This window comes from Cyprinodon tularosa, unplaced genomic scaffold (assembly GCF_016077235.1).
Source record: "Cyprinodon tularosa strain WSP-4 unplaced genomic scaffold, ASM1607723v1 ctg722, whole genome shotgun sequence".
Taxonomy (NCBI): domain Eukaryota; kingdom Metazoa; phylum Chordata; class Actinopteri; order Cyprinodontiformes; family Cyprinodontidae; genus Cyprinodon; species Cyprinodon tularosa.
Window position 1 is genome coordinate 178,382 of NW_024039477.1, and position 12,562 is coordinate 190,943.

The window sequence follows — 12,562 nt, forward strand, 5'->3', positions numbered from 1 at the left end:
TCCTAGCACTGATCCCTGTGGTACTCCACAGGTAACCTTTGAGATGAGGAAGATTTATCATTAACGTGAACAAACTGAATTCGATCAGATAGATCAGATTTAAACCAGTCTAGTGCTGTTCCTTTAATTCCAACAAAATATTCAAGTCTTTCTAAAAGAATATTATGGTCAACTGCAGGGCCGGCGATTCCTATAGGCCAGCTAGGCAATTGCCTAGGGCGACAAATGTGTTGGGGGCGCCCTCTAGCGTCGCCCTTAGGCTTACTTCCCATTAATCATAGAATTAGAAAAAAAAGCGAATTAAACCGGTTATGAAGCGTCCGTCAGTTTGACTTCACCTTACGTATATATAAATAGCAAAATATGAACAAATAAATATACCACCGTTTTTATATTTATTTTTTCACATTTAAGAGAAAATCGGAAAAGATTCTGATCACTTTTCAAGCGCCCTCCAACCCGGAAGTCGTGACGTCAGAACGGGAGCGTTCATGGCGATCTACTGCACTAAATGCGATAGCCAAAACGAGAAATCTGAAAGCAAAATTTCGACTTCAACCGAGCGATTCCTACCAGGAAACCATTCTGATGTATCGGAGGAAGAATATTTGTGTCTGGAGCCTCACATGTTCGACCCAGATGTTTCAGATGAAGAGAAGGCAGCGGACGAACAACAGCGAGTCGGACAATGAGTGGAGATTGGACGTCAACAGGTGTTATGCCCAAAAGTGCATGCCTGCCGAAATATGCATCCCAGTCGCGGGAGCGTGCCTCGCTCTGTTGAACTGCATATCGACGAGGAAAACGGATTAAAATATGTTCAATGGAGCTTAGGTTCTTATATTAATGATATAAAAACGTTTAAAAATACCTCTCGTGGGGAAAAAGTTGTGGTTATTTGGCAGATTAATTTACAAAATTACGGATTTTTTGAACAACATTAAATCCAAAGATTTTGACCAAGGTACGGCTGATTTATTTGTTGTGGTCTCTTGCTATTTACACACAACACTAAACCGTGATAGCCGACGTGAGTTTGGAGTTTGCAAAGGTTTCTCTTAAGTGGAAAATCAAACGCGCATCTACACAGCACAGCGTTCACAGACCAGTGAGATGCGTTCGCTGCGCGTCAGAAAGCTATGGTGCATTCAGGAGCATTGGAACATTTTAAACTTACAAGAATGAGGCATAAAACAGAACTGTATTTTACTGAACTGTATTGTATTTTTTTGTTTTTTGTTTATGCATCTCACTGGTCTGTGAACTTGATTTATTTAATATTTGTTTAATGTGTGTTAAATTTGTTAATTGTCTGAAATAAATTCATTCATTGATTCAATCCAGTTTTTTAGTTATACTTTACCTAAGTGTCCTTACAGATGGTTAAAAGTGTTTTTGCACAGTCCTATCTTTGAGTGTGTAATAAATTATTTGAAATAATAAAAAAGAAAAGGTACTGAAACCTATTCTGGTATTTGTCTATGCATCACTCCATGCTAAGTTACAGTTTTTTCTGAATGCTTAAACACAACCTTGATTCTTATAGCACAATTTCTAAAACTATTAATACTTATAGCAAATCCACTCACTGAGTTCACAAAACTAAAAGAACAAACACTGCTTTGCACTCAATTTGCAATTTTGTAACACACACTTTGCACAGCTGTAGGCACAATTCACCGCACAGCACTCTTTGTGGAACTGTAAACACAACTCAATGAAGCACTAAACAGATGCTGAAAACAGTACTGGTATTTTGCACGGCAAAAGTGGGGGGGGGGGGGGGGGGGGGGGGGGCAAAACTCAATCTCGCCTAGGGCAACCAAAGGGCTAGAACTTCTTAATCACATCTAAAATGGAGGAGGAGATCAAAGGGAATACCTCCTTAAAGATAGACTAATCCTTTTGTTGCCAACATCCATGCAGACCAATTGAAATGTATCTTGGACAGTGGTGGACGAAGTAGTATTACTTCAGTAAAAGTATTAATACTCACAGTCAACTCTTACTCAACTACAACTTAAAGTTACTCACTCAAACGTCCACTCAAGTTAAAGTATTTAAATACTCACTTTTGAAAACACTTAAAGGTATAGTGGAGGATGTATTTTTTTCCAAGTGGATCATCAAACTTAGTGGTCCTCCTAAATGTCAATCATTCTGGTGAGATATGTTTACGTGAGGCCGTCCTACATTCTAATCCCCATTTTCATAGTGGAAAATTGGAAATCTTCTTGTATGAGCGATGCGAACAGAAACTTTTAACCAGAGCGTGCAGGAGGGGAAATGGGCTTATGCATGCTCTCACACGTGTTTAATAATAAATAATCTTTTCAAAAATTCAGAAAAATCCTACACTTTACCTTCAAGTGTTCAAAATTAAAAATCAATATTTTTAATATCAGTACATTTCTGTCTATTTTTCAGAGTAATTTTACTTCCACAAACAACTTGGTGTATTGATGCGTAGAACCACCTGCTATAGATCCTACACCACCTGGAAAGCACTTCAGTATAAAAATGCACATAAAATAAGGACAGATATTTAGATTATTATTTCTTATTTAAAAACAAACCAAAAGGAAAACAGGAGAGTATTGATTCTCCTCACATTTTCACTACGGAATAGAGGTTTAAGGTTAAATCTATTACCATAAACACACTAGGGGTGGAACGGTTCACAAAATCCACGGTTCGGTTCGGTTCACCGTTTCGTGGTCATGGTTTTCGGTTCTGTTCGGTATATGCTGATTGTTAGCCTGACATGTTGCTGTTAGCATAAACAAAACGTGTTGCACAATGCCTACACACTGTAGCACTTTTATCCACAGCTTTCTCTCCGCCGTCATTAAAGGTCACTCTAAATGCAAAGCGCTCCCATACAGCAGACCTATAAAGTGCTGCTGGCGCGTCTTCCAACTCCTGTTCTTTCCCACTCGCCATACCCACACAATTCTCCACAACAACTGATTTTTTTCTGCTGCTTCGCTTCTTCTTCTTCTTGTTTACTACCGGTGGTTGGCTTTGGTCGCAGTACCGCCACCTTCTGCTCGGGAGTGTAAACGCTTCGCCTATGAGAAAAAGGAGCAGCGCATGAACCGAACCGAGACAGTCGAACCGAACGGTTCGGACGGTTTTCATAAACCTTCCTATCCCTTAAAGAAACTAAACCTCTGCTTTGAGACTCATCCTACTGAACAACTTGGCCACATGGCAACAACTGACACTTTAACAAAATAATAAACAATTAATAACAAGTGCCCCGAGTTCCTCAAATCTCCCGCACGTCATTAAGTCAACAGTGGCGTCCTGATTTAGTCCTAAGGGTTACTATCCGCCATGTTGAAATGACATTTCAAGAAAGAAAAACAGCAACAGTGGATTAAAAAGCTAAGCTGAGCCAAAAGGAACAAGGAACTAAGGGCTTCCTGAAAATGGAGTGGCGGGAAAGCAAAAAAAGAGCACTCAAGTAAAGAACAGTGATCAAGTAAATGTCCATCTTTACTTTCCACCACTGGTCTTGGAACAAAATTCACTCCGTATTCAACGACACAGAAACAAACATTTTACTAGAAGAAGCCACTTAGTGCTGCTCTGTCTCATAGGATTCTAAAAAGAAAATCATTTGTTTGTTCTACTTTGACAAATTACATTAAACATTATAGTTGTTTAAAAGGGGAATATTTCATCCAACGCACCGATACCTTCCAGTTCTACTAATGTTGTCAAAGAGCTGCATCAAAAACATGACAGAGTGTTTCTGAGGAACAGACGGTGGCTTCTGTCTCTGGGGTTTAAGTGAGACCCCACAGCAAACAGGTCTGAGATAACGTTTGTTGTTCACAGAGCAATCTCTGATCCAATGTTTCGCTGGCTGTACACAAGTGACAGCCTGAAAACAACATGTGATAACATGCCAACATGTCAGCTGCCAACATGGCATGACGGAGCAATGAGAGCAGCTTTGAATGGATGCATGGTAACCCGGGCTTCCTTTGGCTTATCGGGTTCCACGTCCAATCAATCTCTTCCTTTAAGGTGACCTTTCAGAGGTGGAACATCAGGTCCTGGTTTTTCCCAGCAGATGGCTGCTGTTCCAACACGCTCTGCAGCAAAGCAGTGGAGAAAGAGACGCACATTCCTCTCTGCACACGCCCACACTAGCCTCGCTGAAATGCAAGCGCAATAGTAGAAAAGTGATGCAAAAGCACGTCCAGACAGCCTGGATTCTTTTACAAGAAAAGTCCGCTCATATTCAGAATTCAAACTTCTGAAAGCACTTTAAATATGAAAGATATTACATCCTGTTCAATCAATTATAAGTGTATAAGTGTAAATAAAAGCAATTCCATTTGACGAAGCTGAAGTTGGGCATTTTTCCCTACCTTCAGCATCTTTAATCTACTCTAATTTAAAAACAAAAGAAACTACAACATCTAGACTAGATTATTCTGAATTATTCGTAGAATAATTAAAACCAGGTCTGGAATTTGTGAAACTTTATGAAGGACAGAGGGGGAAGAAATTGCTGAAATCTGCCTTTATTGGAGTTTCACAAATCAGAGAAGGTTTCACAATCGCCCTTTAATCATTTCCCGAATCCGAAGCCAACTTCAGCTTTGTTTTCCTTTGAATGTGTTTTACTGGAGGCGTCCATGTTTGTCAAAGAACACTACTGCCACCTACTGGTTTGTGACATCACGGTGCGGTATCGGCTGTTGATCAAGTCCCAGTGCTGTATCTGGTGTTTGTCACAACGCGCTATTATCCAAGTCATCTTGAAAACATTCTTCTTCCAAATGTTGGCTACATATTACGGGTTTTTTCTCTGGCCAGAAGTTCGATGGCAAATCCTCCCTCTTCAAGTTGGCGATCCAACGACCAACCCGTCCGTGGAGGATCAGGAATCAGAAAGGTGGAATAACTCTTTTTTTTTTTTTACTTTTACCCGATGTATTCCAACCTAAAAAGCTAACCGCACCGTGACGTCACTGCTGGAAGATGGCAGGAGGAAGGTGTTACTACATTTGGGGAAAAATGGCCGCTCCCAGACTCAGAAATTATTGTTTTTATTTTTTTACGGATTAACACTAAATTCATCAAATCACACCAAATGTATTAGTTTTAGGTATAAATAATGATCCATTGATTATTCCTTGCTGACCAGACTTTTCCTTTAAAAGTTGAAACAGGAAAAACAATCAATTCAATTCCGTTTATTTCTATAGTGCACATGTCATCTCAAGGCACTTTATTGAGACAGTTCAACCAGATCATCCAGTCAAATTTATTCAAAGTTTTCTATCTAAGAAAAACGAGCTGATTGCAACGACTCAATGACTCTTCAGCAATCCCTCACACTAAGCATGCTTGTAGGGACAGTGGAGAGAAACAACTCCCTTTTACAGTTTTTCTCGATTGTTTACACACAAATATTGGTACTTGAAACACAATGACCACAAAATGTAACTCATGCACCAACCCCCTGAACCAATTCTGCTAAACTACAAGCACAATTCCTGCTTTACACTCAAATTGCAGTTCTAAAACACACTTTTTCCAAAACTCTACACACAATTGTCATGAAGAAAATCTTTTGTTTTCACAAGGAACACACTGTTATTCAAAACTCTAAAGTTAATTTCCCTACTATGCACACTGACTCCTCACATGGGCAAACACCTAACACACATGTTTCCACTCAGCAATCAGAGCTTTAGCATAGAAGGGCAACAGGTGAGCTCTTCTGTTTTGGAGCAATGGAGGCCAATGTTGTAAACAGAGGCAGAGGCAGAGCCAGAGCCAGAGGAGTGAGAGTAAGAGGAGGACGATGGGGAGGACGAGGACGAGGAAGGCCAAGGACAATCATTTCTGATGAGATCCGAGCAACTTTGGTTGACCATGTGGTCAACCATGGCCTAACAATGAGGGAGGCTGGGCAAAGAGTACAGCCAAATTTGAGCAGGTACACTGTAGCATCCATCATCCGGACTTTCCGCAATGAGAATAGGTAAGAAATCTACTCTCACTACAAAACTGCAGTACTGCATATCAATACAGTACTCAATGAGTACAGTAGTACAGTATTACCTGTGGACTGTTCTGTAGGACATTGTGTTTCGAGTATTTGGGAAATGTATTCCTACACAGTATTTACAGTATTGCACTCTTTGTATTGCAGAACTGAAAGATTACCAACAAGAGGTGGACGGGGCCGTCTTCTGTCTCCTGAACAGGAAACAGAGATCATGAACATGGTTCTTGAAAATAATGCCATTACCTTACGGCAAATACAAAGAAAAATAATAGAAAACAATGAGATATTTCAAAATATTGATAGGGTAAGTTTATCAACGCTGGACCGTGTCTTGCACAGAAATAAACTGAGGATGAAGCAGGTCTACAGGGTGCCATTTGAGCGCAATTCAGAAAGGGTCAAAGAATTGCGATATAACTATGTGCAAGTACGTCCTATACAGTACATTCCCACCTTTGATGCATACTGTCAACATTGTACAAATCATACATATTTCTTTCTATTATATTGTAATCATAATGATTGTGCTTCACAATAGAGACCGCTCCATGTCTACTTCTGATATTGTCATGTGTGTTTCAGAGAGTCCTTGAGCTGGAGGTGGATGCAGTGGAGCACCAGTTCTTCTTCATTGATGAGGTTGGATTCAACCTCACAAAAAGACGAAGGAGGGGAAGGAATATAATCGGCCAGCGTGCCATTGTTGAAGTCCCTGGCCAGCGCAGAGGGAACATCACAATGTGTGCAGCGATGACCGACCATGGCATCATCCATCACCATGCTACCCTTGGCCCCTACAACACTGCCCATCTGATCACATTCCTGGACACCCTACACAACACTCATTCCACCAGATCAGATAGACGGCCCAGAGCAGCTCAGGTACGTTGTCATTTGGGACAACGTAAGCTTCCACCGGGCTGCTCTGGTTCATAACTGGTTCACTGACCCCCCACGCTTTTCAGTTGTTTATCTCCCTCCATATTCTCCATTCCTCAATCCTATTGAGGAATTTTTTTCTGCCTGGAGATGGAAAGTGTACGACCTAAATTCAGAAACGCGTATACCCCTTTTCCAAGCTATGGAAGACGCATGTGGAGATATAGCAGTTGATGCTTTTCATGGCTGGATTCGCCATGCTAGGCGATATTTCCCCCGCTGCTTGGCCAGGGAAAACATTGCTTGTGATGTAGATGAGGTGCTGTGGCCAGACCGAAACAGAAGAGAGGATGCAGCATAGTTTATTTTGTTTTGTTTTTTTATTATTACTGTAACTGTATACAGTAAAATCTTCTGCACTGTATGTGCAACTTTGTGTCAGTTGGGATGTACACTGTGTACATTGTTTTGTGGGAAAAATAAAACATGTTTGTTACAGTATATTTGTGTGTTCTGAGTATAAAAACAATATTCTAAAATATTTTACAACGCACTTATGTATTTAATGTCTGTAGTAAGTGTAACACTGAACAAAAAGTCATTATGATGAATGGAGAATGGTGTTTTACACTGAGCACATCAGTGTTTAAATGCTTTTTTTAATTGTCTGTTCATATGATAGTTTGTGTGTGTCATCTGAACACAAAATGGCCTTTTGTGAAGAGATAAAACTGTTTTGAATGTAAAGTTTCATTTTGCAGGAGAATTGAAGGGTTTTGCCCATTGTGTGTGTGTTTGTTGGATTTGTGTGTAGAGTTCTGAGAATACGAGGCATGTTTTCAGAAATGTGTGTAAACAGTCCAGAAAAACTGTAACAGGAAGAAACCTCCAGCAGAACCAGGCTCAGTGTGAGCGGCCATCTGCTGAGGCCGACTGGGGTTCAAGGAGACCCAAGCAGAGATGCAAAAAGCAACTGTAAAAGGCGGCCCCATCCAGGAAACACACAGCCAGGCAGACGAGCTCTGAGCCAGCTCCCATGTCAGAGGATGAAGAGAGCACATCCAGTTAGTCACAGTCAGAGAAACAGGACTACACTGGAAAACAGGCCAAGCTCCAACATCTATAAACAAAGGTGTTGATGGCAGCAGCACAGCTGATATTTCTCTCAAGGATGGAGTCACAGCCAAACAGGAACAGATCAGATGTCATCCATAAGGATTAGATTTAAAAAACAAAACAAAAAAACAATGATGCTTACCTGCTTTACCAGAGGTTCAAGAGGATCTTCTCCATTTCAGCAGGTGGAGGCGTCCATCCGATTAGCTGGAGAAAAACATGAGAGGAGGAAGCATTAGTCTGCTTGGTTTATCCTGACGGTGAGATGAGAGGTTTGGATCAGAGCAAAGAGAAGCTTCCTGCGTGTTTAACAGAAGAAGCTGCAGGCATGAGCTGCTGGAGGAATCCAGCTTTCAGGAGGCCTTCAGGATGTCAGCTGTCACTGTTCAAAACACACGCAGGCTAGGCTAATGCTAGCCTGTCTGGATGGGAGCTGCCTCTCATCCCGCTAAACCTGCCCAGCAGTCACACTCACACAACACAACCACACACCCACTAACAGAACCGGCCTGGTCCGAACGGTTCCCGGGATTGTGGCTCCAGAGCCCCGCAGTTAGCGCAGCAGCTAGCAGCCCTCAGCGGGCAGGCGGTGCCGCTAAGCCGGACAGCCAGCCGGCTACCTGCCGCCTCCTTCTACACCTAGAACCAGCCAACATGCGTCATCCACGGCCATGCTTACAGGTCAGGTCTGCCACTTCTGCGCTGAGTGTGAGGATCAACAGCTTCAGCATCACGGTGCGACTTCCGAATCACAAAGGAAACTTTAACCGGAAAAGCCTCCTCTGCGTGGGACGCGACGTGCCCACTTCCTTCACAGCATCGTTCCCACGGCTTGACTTCAGCTCTTTAGCAACAACACAAACTCCACACTGCGAGGAGAGAATTAGATAAAACTACTCCATATGTAAAACATTTGTAATGATTAACCAGGAGGGGAATAGCGGAGTTGTTTGCAGAGCAAAACTAGCTAATGTCTAATAAGCCTTGATTTGTAGTTTATGTCTCCACCTACCGTCCAAATCTGGGTACTGCAAGAGACAGCGAGCCCAGGCCAACTTTTATTGACTTTTATTTATTTAGTATGGAAGAGGATTAGGGCCACTGCAGAAATAAAAAAAGTTAACTGATTTTTTAAATATTATTTCAGTTTAATATGGGGAAAAAAGTCAGAATTCTGACTTTATTCTCTGAATTCTGACTTTTTTCTCAGAATGCTGACTTAAATCTCAGAATTGTGGATCTTACTCTAGATGGGGACAATGAAGGTAGAGATGTGGAGCACTCAGCTCCACATCATGCTAACATGTTTGTTAGCTGTCAGAATTAATTTAGAATTCTAAATGATTAAAGTCAGAATTGGGAGAAAGAAGTCAGAATCCTGAGATTAAAGTCAGAATTCTGAAAAAAAAAGTCAGAATCTGAGACTAAAGTCTGAATTCCGAGACTAAAGTGAGAATTCTGAGAAAAAAGTCAGAAATGTGAGGTTAAAGTCAGAATTCTGAGACTAAAGTCAGAATTCTGAGAAAAAAAGTCAGAATTCTGAGATTAAAGTCAGAATTGGGAGGAAAAAGGGCAGAATTCTGAGACTAAAGTCAGAATTCTGAGATTAAAGTCAGCATTGTGAGGAAAAAAGTCAGAATTCTGAGATTAAAGTCAGAATTGGGAGGAAAAAAGGCAGAATTCTGAGACTAAAGTCAGAATTCTGAGATTAAAGTCAGAATTCTGAGTGAAAAAAGTCAGAATTCTGAGAATAAAGTCAGAATTCTGAGGAAAAGGTCAGAATTCTGATTTTTTTCTCATATTAAACTGAAATCAAATTTAAAAACCAGTTAACTTTTTTCTTTTTATTATGTTTATTACAGCTTTTCAGGCAGTAAAGGAACATTTCTATTCCATAAAGTGCAGCAGTGATCAAATGTAAACAGAGTGGGAGAAAAAAACATGGTGCAAAAAAGCATTATATGGAAGTTCAGAGCATTAATATATATGGTGCAATTATGCAGTATTTTTGGTGTTATCAGTGTGATGCAGCCTGTGACATGATTTAGAGTTTTTTTTTCTGATTGCAGTGGGGAAGAAACTTGCAGAATGCTGGAATTTCATAGAATCAGGGTTTTGTGATATAACTTCTACAAACTAAAGGCTATGTGTTGATTCTATGCTTATTATACACAGCTTAATATTAAATAAAATCAGTTAGCAAAATCAAAATACCTATGTCTTACTCTATTTTATCAGAGCACCTTGAAAGCTGTTCTTTTTTCTGGTCCAAAACCAGGTTTAATCCTACGTGAAGGACAGGGACTTTTATGTTTAACATTATTTTAGAGGCCACAATAATTCCATGTGCCGTTCTCTTAAGGCCCATCTTATTAAATATCTACATGCTTCCCTCAACTTAGATTTTAGTAAACAATAACATCAGTTACCATAGCAATGCAGACGACACCCAGCTGTTCATCTCCATGTCACCAGGTGACTATGAACCCGTTACAGCTTCGGATAAATGCAGAGAAAAAAATCAGTGCATGAGTTACTAGATGCCATTCCTCCTAAAGGGGATAGAACATTAAAACGTTAAATGCTTTTTTGGGAAAAGTTAATTTATAAAATATTAATATCCATTGTAATTTATAATATATTTTGCAGTGATACTCATTTATTTCTTTTTTTAAATACCTTTTCTTATCACACCACCTTCAAAAATAAACCAGATGTTATGATTAAATAATTACTAATTACTATATTGGCCTTTCTATCAATTACTTTTCCTTTTCCCTCTTAAGCTGGAGGACTGTTATTTCTGTGTGGATAAAATATATCTCAATCACATGGCCCATCCTGCGTATGATGTTTAGTTTTTCTACCCACCTAGATGCAGAGATGCAGCAGCTCTACCCTGAACGTTGAGTCCAGGCACCTTATAGAAAAAGCAAATATACTGAAGACACCAAACAGCCATAACCCGCTCTGCAACTCCCCAGGAGTAAAGCTCAGGTCCACTGTGTCTGTCAGGATGAACGCATTACTGCCCCCCTTGACTCTGAGAGAGATCACACATTGATCGGATGGGAAGCCAGGCTTTAATTAGAAAAATTATGATTGTCTGTACCCCATTTAATGCCATAATATCTGACAGCAACATATTTATTATTTTCAAATAAATGTACCCACTGATTGATTGTTTTAATGTATAGAAAAAAAAGATCTAAAATTAAATCTATATGAACCACATTCAAGGTCTCATGAAGCAATTTTTTTTCACTTCAAGCCTCATGGTGTTAAAATGAAAAAAAAAAAAAACATTTTAAAATAAAGGTATAAAATAAAAGATATTTAAAAACATAAAGAAGTGAAAACTCCAAAATAGTAAAATAATTGCAAAGTCTATTTTATAAACAGAGTTTCTTATTTCTACATTCAGGATTTGTTTAGCTCAGACTAAATATAGCGACAGATTTAGTTCCATAAAGGCGGAAAACCTTTTTTAATATGCATATAGCCCTAAAAAAGGCCACAAATTGTATTCAATATTTCCCATCCTAGGAACTCAAATGATATTTCTATGTGAAATAAGCCTTGCAGCTTGTTCTTCGGCGCCCTTCCCCTTGATCCTGTTTTTTCATCTCCCTTGGGTAACAAGAAGCACCTGAACGGTAAACGAAGCCACAAAAAAACAAGAAAACTGTTTTTCTTCATGTCGACCCCAGTCAGTAGATGATTGTTGGTGAAGCACGACTTCATAAAAAACAGAATGATCACATCCATCATGGCGATTCGATTCAGTATCGATTTCCTGACCCAATGATTCGATTATTTTCGATACTCAAGAATACAGCACTGTACGATTCGATTAATTGGTTTATTTGTTTTTTTTTGTTGTGTTTTTTTTTTTTTTTTCACACCTTAACAGGCTAAACAATGTTTCAAATTTGAAATAAATCAATGAAAGCTGTAATGTCATTATGCATTTTATTTGAGACACAACAGCAAATAACAGAAGTAGAAAAGTTGCACTCCACCTATTCCTGTTAAAACCTCATTCACTGAAAAATACCAATGCACCTGCGTAATAGATTCTGAAAGGCTTTGCCTCACTTGGGTAACAAGAAGCACCTAAATGGTAAACGGGGCCACAAAAAAACGACAAAATTGTTAACTTTTTCTTCATGTTGACCCCAGTCAGTAGATGATTGTTGGTGAAGCACGACTTCATAATAAACAGAATACAGGCCTCACAGTGCCGTGAAGCAACGTGCATGTAATGTGGCTTTAGATACAAGTGAAATTTTATATCTTGGTAGTACAGAAATCTATGCACAATTGTTGGTGTAAAATTAGTTTAAGGTTTTTTCAATGTTTCAATTTTTTTCTCATTTATTGCAGCTATTTCCAATCATTATTATTGCTAATTTATTTTGATAGACAACAAACTGGGGACACCGCGCAGTATTTGTTAAGTTTCCTGTCTGATGAACTAATGCTAGGTTTGTCCAAACTCCTTTCTTTGGGTAGTGAAGGACTGCTCAG

At 39.6% G+C, this 12,562-nt stretch overlaps 1 protein-coding gene across 6 annotated transcripts in view; it reads right to left on the reverse strand.

Annotated features, from left to right (window-relative positions):
- The window catches only part of mrtfab (myocardin related transcription factor Ab), a 76,106-nt gene extending 67,111 nt beyond the window's left edge, over nucleotides 1–8,995 (reverse strand). For 3 of the 6 annotated variants that reach the window (XM_038269178.1, XM_038269186.1, XM_038269184.1), the window contains exons 1-2: nucleotides 8,712–8,994; nucleotides 8,175–8,239 (exon numbers count right to left, since the gene is read on the reverse strand). The gene's annotated coding sequence lies outside the window, so the exon portion shown is untranslated. Of the gene's footprint in view, nucleotides 1–8,174; nucleotides 8,240–8,711 lie in introns of all 6 variants that reach the window. The other 3 variants (XM_038269182.1, XM_038269180.1, XM_038269179.1) reach the window with 2 other exon arrangements.
- Between the last annotated feature and the right edge of the window lie 3,567 nt (nucleotides 8,996–12,562).